General features: G+C 52.7%; 1 protein-coding gene across 2 annotated transcripts in view; it reads left to right on the top strand.

Annotated features, from left to right (window-relative positions):
* The window catches only part of LMF1 (lipase maturation factor 1), an 80414-nt gene that overhangs the window by 42097 nt on the left and 31017 nt on the right, over window positions 1–7300 (top strand). The gene's annotated exons all lie outside the window — the stretch shown is intronic.

Raw genomic sequence — 7300 nt, forward strand, 5'->3', positions numbered from 1 at the left:
TGTGGGAAACAACCAGGACTTGAGTCGTTCCACGGGGACACTCAGGGGAGGACCCCCTGGTCACTCCTTCCCCCACCAGCCCTCCTGGTGTGTATGGAGCATCCGAAATGTCGGAAACTGTGTTAGCGGGTCACACGACGTCATCTGTGACCCCGGCCTCGTGCCCTCCTGTCTCTCTGCCGGTGGAGCCCCTTCTCCCAACGCCTCCCCGTGTGGTTGCGGTGGTGCTCAGCTGTCCCACTTTCCTGCCACGTCCTCTCCCCCTCACGCCCTCCTGCTGCGCCCTGGGACCAGGCTCCTCGACTCCCACCTGCCATGCAGCCGTGGAAAGTGCACGTCTCAGTTTTAATTACACCTTCAAGTTTTCAGAAACTTAAAATCAGGAGTGAGGTGGTTCACCAGGCAGAGGTCTGGGCGACTTCGTGTACTTTCCCTTCTGCCTCTTCCCTGCTTGTTATGCTAAAATGTAAAATACCCATTTCTTTGACATCGTCCAGACAGTCTAGTGTCTGTTTGCTCTAAGTCGTTCCTTGTGGGGGAAAATACAAGCCTTCCGGGGGGTGGGTGCCAGTGCTGGTCCTCCTGCAAAGTCGGTGTCCTCCACTGCACCATGCTGCCCCTTCCTTGTCAAATGTTCGGTTTACTCATGGGCTTCTTACATGAGGTAGGCCACGTCCCCCAGGCAGCACAGTGCCATCTTGCCCTCTGCGGCTCTCTGTATTTGAAGCCCCCGTCGCCCCACATCCTGGCTGGTGCCACAGTCTGCTGGGAAGACTGAACTAGCAAGTGACGGCATCTGCTGTCGAGGGGGACGGGCCGGTCCTCAAGCAGGATGGGCGTCCCCTCTAGGACCATGGGTTCCCACTCCCACAGGCTCCCCTCCTGGACTCCCAGGGTGTTGGTCGTCATGCCGTGGTGTTTCAGGTAGCTGCCACGTCTGCACTGTCTGGCCAGGCTCCGGGGGCACTGCAGGCAGCTGGGTGCAGAGGGATGAGCTCTGTGGCAGGGGGGTGGGGGTGGGGGGTGGGAGACAGGCCGGGGTGGTTGGCCAGGTTCCCGACCCAGCGGGGTATGAGTAGCTACAGACACTTGGAAACACTGTGCCGGGTGATTGTGTGGGTCCAGATTCCACGGCAAAGTGTGATGCTTTCCCTAAACTCATTTTTCCATTTAATTAGAAAGATGAGTGTGGTTTTCATAGGTCCCTTTGATGAAACACGAAACCGTGAGCTGTCTCGACACCGCACAGGTGTTCTTAGCTTCAAGGCTGCTGTTCCTTGTCCCTCTAGGACTCAATTGTAGATTCTCTCTCATCTGGCTTTAAAAAGCATAAAAACATATGCATTGTTTCTAAGGACTTTATCAGGACCCTCCTGGGACGGTAGCTTCGGCTGCAGAGCTCTGGGTGGCGGAGCTGTCAGGTTGCTCTGAGCACGGTTCGCGGCTGCACAAACTCCCACGATGCCTCACAGGGGCGGCGAGTCATTAGCATGTTGTAAAGCACCTTTTATGGCATTTTGATTGACTGTTAGCACCAGCTGGATAAAAAATTATCAGGTGCACTAAAAGGTGTAATTACTTGATTCCGTCTGTACGTTGGATATTATTAACCTCCCTTCGTAGGAAAGCAGAACGACAGAGTTGACTTGATAAAAAGGAGTGATGGCAGCAAGTTGTCCAGTCCGTAGGAGCTGAGCAGACGCTGCCCGGGATGAGCCCGGCCCCGATTGTCTGCTGCTCGATCAGAACTGGCGACTGTTCCGGACGCTCAGACCCGCTTGTGGTTCTGTAGTCTGGCCATGCTTCACATGCCCCAGAGGACAGATTGGTCCTTTCAGAGCTCAGCCTCAGAGGGGACCCCAGGTCGTGTGGGTAGGGGTGCCCGAGCAGAAGGAAGGAAACCTCTCTGCCCGCTGATGGCCTGGTTCCGCCAGGTGCCCGGGGTGCAGTCGGTGCGGCCACCTCATCCTCAGGTGTCTGGAGAGGTGGCACCAGGCTTCCCTTCTCTGGAAGCAGCTGGAAACTGGACACATGGTGACAAAACTGTTTTCGCACCCGACGACAGCCAGGTGGGCCGGGGTCCAGAGGGAAACTCTCGAGCCGAGCCCTTGACTGCCTGGCTCTTCGTGGAGGCCAGGTTCCTTGCCGCAGGGAGGCAGTGATGGCCGGAGGGCTTCCTGCTGGAGGCAGCGGCCAGGGCACAGAGGGGAGGAATCTGTGCAGAGGATGCAGCTCCAAGGACAAAGCATCACTTCTGTCCAAAATGCATCCTCTGATCTAACCATGAGGAAGCATCAGACATGCCCCAACTGCGGGACGTTCTGCACAGCTTCTGACCAGCATCTCAAGTATCCAAGTCATACCTTAGTTAAAGCCTAAGGAGCCGTCAGCCAGGACGTTAGTGGGAAGCTGGTGAAACCCAAGTAGGGTTGAAGTAGTAGTGACACGTGTACAGGGTCTCCTTGTCATTTTTACAGCTTTTCTGAAGTCTAAGAGTTTCTTCAAAATAAAAGGTTAAAGAGAAGTAGTATGGGCAACTTTATGCACGTGAAGTGGGCAGTTAAGAGGACATAGAGGTAGGTAGGTTTCTGACACTGATACAAGAGGGTCAGTACAGCTGAATCATTTTATAAACTGAGTCATTAAACATAAAAAAGGTACCTCCCACAGAAAACTCCAGGCCCAGACGACTCCACTGATGAGATTTATCAAATATTTAGTGAAGAAGTGATAACAAATATACACACACTCATTCAAAAAACGGGAGAGGGGACCTTTCCCAGCTCACTCTCCTGAGGCCAGTGAAGACAAGGACATTTCAAAAAAGGGAAGTTACAGAATACTGTTCTTCAAGAGCACAAACAAAAATTATCAAGGAATTATTAGCAAATGAATCCAGAGTACATAAAGGTGTCAAGTCCACGTGGGATTTTCCCCAGAATGCAAGGCTGGTAGGACATGAATAAGATAGATGTAATTCACCAAGTTACCAGATATAAGGAAGAAAGAGATCAAATGATATGTTCATCTCATTCTAGGTAGAAAAAGCATTAGACAATGTTAAACACTTATTCACAACTAGCAAACTAGAAATAGAAGGAAACTTCTTCAACCTGATGAAAGATAACTATACAAACTACCTACAGCTAACATCATACTAAATGGTGAAAGACTGAACATTTTTCCTCTAAGACTGGGAACAGGGCAGTGGTGGCCAACCTCCTCATGGCTAGTCAACAGTGTATTGAAGATCTTAGCTTGTGCATTGAAGCAGGAAAAAGTGGTGAAGGCCCTGAAGATTGGAACAGAGGAAGTAAAATTATCTCTGTTCATCATGTATATGGAAGATCACAAGGGCCGTAGAACTAAGGAGTGAAGTCGACCAGCGTGCAGGATTCAGGGCCAGTAGTTCCACGAGCTGGCAAAAACTGTCAAAAACTTGAAAGTTTAAAATATACCCCTAACATCCACAACCATAAAATACTTAGGAAGTTTTCACGGAAGTGCGACACTTGTGCTCTGAAAACCACCAGACGTCACTGAGAGGAGACTTGGGCAAGTAGATCTTCCACGTTTGTGGTCAGAAGGCTCGTTACCAGCCAAGCGACAGTTGTCCCCAAACTGGTCGATAGATTTCATGCAGCCCCAAACATAATCCTAGAAGGGTTTTGTTTTTAGAAATTAACGAACCGAGTCTTAGGTGTGTGTGGAAATGCCCAGGACCTAGTCTTGAATGAGAGTAAAGTTGTCGGCGTCATACTGCTTGTGGGTTCAGGCCTTCCCAGAGGATGTGGCCCTCGAGGCGCCAGGGGAGGTGAGAGGCCGAGAGCCGTATCGACGGGTTGGGTCAGTCTGGAAATAGTCCCACACTGAAGTCACGGTCAAGTGACCTCTGGACAAGACAGCAAGTCAGTTCAGCTGAGAAAGAAAAGTGTCTCCCCCGCCGGTGCTGGGTATCCACACGGGCACACGGACCCCACCCCCCACCATACCACACACGACAGTCAGTTCGAGGTGGACGCAAACGTAAAACCAAGACACTCCTCACAGATAACTTAGAACGTTCACAGTCTCGGAGAGGCAAAGATTGCTTACAGCACAGAAACCATTAACCATAAAAGAAAAAAAAAGGGTAAACTACATCAAAACGATGAAAATCTTGGGTTCTTCAAAAGACACCATGGAAAAACGGCAAGCCACAGGTTGCAGGGAGCACTCACAACACACACCTGGCAGAACCTCCGTGTGGCATATGTGAAGAACTCATGCATGTCACTAATGGACAGTTCACTCTGAAAAAGGGCGAGGTCTCGGCAGGCATGCACATGGCCGTCCCAGCACTTGCGCGAAACACACATGGATGGACGCTGAGATCCCACCCGCCCATGAGGACAGAACTTAGCGGCTGACCAAACCAAATACTGGCTCACTCAAGTTGCTGTAACAAAATACCACAGCCCAGGTGGCTTAAACCACATTTATTTTCTCACAGTTCTGGAGGCTGGAAGTCCGGGGTCAGTGTTGCAGCCGATTCTGTTCCCGGCGAGGACTCTCCCTAGCTTGCAGACGCCACCCTCACACTGTGTCCTCACCTGTTGGGTCAGCTCCCCCCCCTCACATGACCTCCTTGACCCTGCGTGACTCCCTTGGTCCAGACGCAGCCGCACTGGGGGTCAGGGCCTCGACATATGAATGTTGAGGGGCGTGAGCAAGAGGGACTCCCTCCGTGCTCTCCTGTGGGCGTGTAAAACAGTGCAGCCACTTGGGGACGCAGTTTGGCATTTACTTACTGAGTTAACCCCACGCCCACCCTGTCCCCCAGAGTTTCCACTCGATACGTAACCCCGGAGAAGTGGAAACGTGGTCATAGAGGCCTTTTACACAAACACTTGTGGCAGCATTATCCACATGCACCAAGAACTGGAAACCAACCACAGTCCACCAGCAGGAGGGTGGGGGCAGCCTGGCCCAAATCCCCCAAAGGCAAACCACCCAGCCGGACAGGGACCCAGTGCCGAGCCCACAGGCATCGTGCGGCTGAGAGCAGTAGCCAGGAAGGGGTCCCGCGTGAGTCCTTGTGAAGGTTCTGGAATCGGCGGAGCCAGCAGGCGGCCACAGACCCAGAGGCTCTGTCACATCTGGGATATGGGGTGGGGATTGATGGGCGTGCAGGAACTCTCAGGGCGATGGGGTGAGGGTCCACGGGCATGCACATCCACACAAGCCCCTCAGCTGCAGCTTCAGGACAGTACATAAGTCATTTCCTGCAACCTAACAAGAGGTCATCGTAAGGGGAGCCTCGGGAGGTGGTTCATCGGCCCCACAAAGAGCAGAGTTGTGCACACCCCACCGAGCCGGGTTTTCCTGGGCTGAGCACCAGTTGACACAACATGCCTTCAAGCCCTGGAAAGACCATCAGCCCCGCCAGGCAGTGCAGCTCGAGACAGGCTCCCAGACGCTGCTTCCTACCTGTTGCCCGAGCCAACCGCGGGCCTGGCCTGTGCGGCGTGAGTTCTCATTATTTGTTCCCGCTGATACAGAGGTGACTTGACGGCCCCAGACTGTCGCCACACAGTCCGGGGGGTTAGGGTGGCCACCCCACATTGGTGTGATTGGAACTGGAAGTCAGGCCGTCCCGCGCTGGTGCTCCACAGCTGTGCGGCTGTTCTGTGCATTGGCATCCTGGGGCCAGACCGAAGCAGTGAGGAGCTGCCAGTTCCTCACAGGAGAGGGCAGACCAGGCCCAGATGCACTCCTTCCTTTTCCGTCCTCAGAGCAAAGAGTAGAGACTCTCTCACCTGCAGGAAATGGTAGATGGTGTAGGTGTCCAACTCACTGTGGTTAAGCCCTTTAATTATGCTTTAAAGATAAAAGTTTTCACTTTTGGACTTCCCTGGTGGCGCACTGGTTAAGAATCCACCTGCCAATGCAGGGGACACGGGTTCGAGCCCTGGTCTGGGAAGATGCCACATGCCACAGAGCAGCTAAGCCCGTGCGCCACAACTGGTGAGCCTGTGCTCTAGAGCCCCAGAGCCACAACTACTGAAGCCCGCGCACCTAGAGCCCGTGCTCCACAACAAGAGAAGCCACCTCAATGAGAAGCCCTCGCACTGCAATGAAGAGTAGCCCCCGCTCACTGCAACTAGAGAAAGCCCGCGCACAGCAACGAAGACCCAACGAGCCAACAAATAAATAAGTAAACAAACAAAAAACTATTTAAAAAAAAAAGTTTTCACTTTTATCCCAATCTGTTTTTGTAGCTGAGTTCATACTGGCCAAAGTTTTCAGCTGGAGCATGTTAAACACCTCTCGTGGAAGCCAGAGCCCTTGGCTCCTGGTCCCTATGCTTCTTCCATGGGGAGTGGGCGGGGATGTTCCACACGGGCGTCCTCAATGGTTCCAGCCCGTGCTGGGCCTGAGAACTGTGCTCACTCGATGGCTGACATTCTGGGAACTGAGCCAGTATCCGTGCTACTGGGAGTTCTCAGACCTGGACAACGCCAAGGGGATACCACCTGGGTCAATCTGACCCCCAGGAAGTCGAAGAACGAAACCTGTCTCTTTTCTGCACCTCCCTCCCTCCAGCCTGGCCCCCAGGGGTGTGTGCACGTGGCCGTTGGGTGGCAGTGGCTGGCATCTCCCTCTTCCCATAGGAGCCTTGCTTGGTGTGAGGGCTGCCTCACAGGGGTGTCCTGGGCCCACGGGGAGAGTGGCAGTGAGAAGAGGCGGTGCCCGGACGTTCAGAGTCATCAAACAAAGGAAGTAGGAACCTGTCCTGCTGCTAGATGTCTGGCAGTGGGGGGAACCCATCCTACTGCTGGATGTCTGGAGTGGGGGAACATGTCTGGCTGCTGGATGTCTAGGTGGGTGGGAAAGGCTCTCCTGCTACTGGATGTCTGGGAGGGGGGGACCCGTCCTGCTGCTGGATGTCTTGGGGGGTGGGGGAATCCGTCCTGCTGCTGGATGTCTGGGGGTGGTGGGGGTAACTGTCTCCTGGACGGCTGCTTCCACTTGCATTAACTAGGTTGTTGGCGTGGCTTTTGTTTTCCTGTATATTCTCTCTACAGTTCTTCCAATATCTTTTACTACCTTTCTCCTGCTACTAAATTGTTTTTATTTTATTGCTTCAAATTTTGAGTTAAGAACTTAATTCCCTAAGACGACATGATACTATACATAGAGAATCCTAAAGACGCTACCAGAAAACTACTAGAGCTAATCAATGAATTTGGTAAAGTAGCAGGATACAAAATTAATGCACAGAAATCTCTTGCATTTCTATACACTAATGATGAAAAAT

This window comes from Physeter macrocephalus, chromosome 14 (genome assembly GCF_002837175.3).
Source record: "Physeter macrocephalus isolate SW-GA chromosome 14, ASM283717v5, whole genome shotgun sequence".
Taxonomy (NCBI): Eukaryota; Metazoa; Chordata; class Mammalia; order Artiodactyla; family Physeteridae; genus Physeter; species Physeter macrocephalus.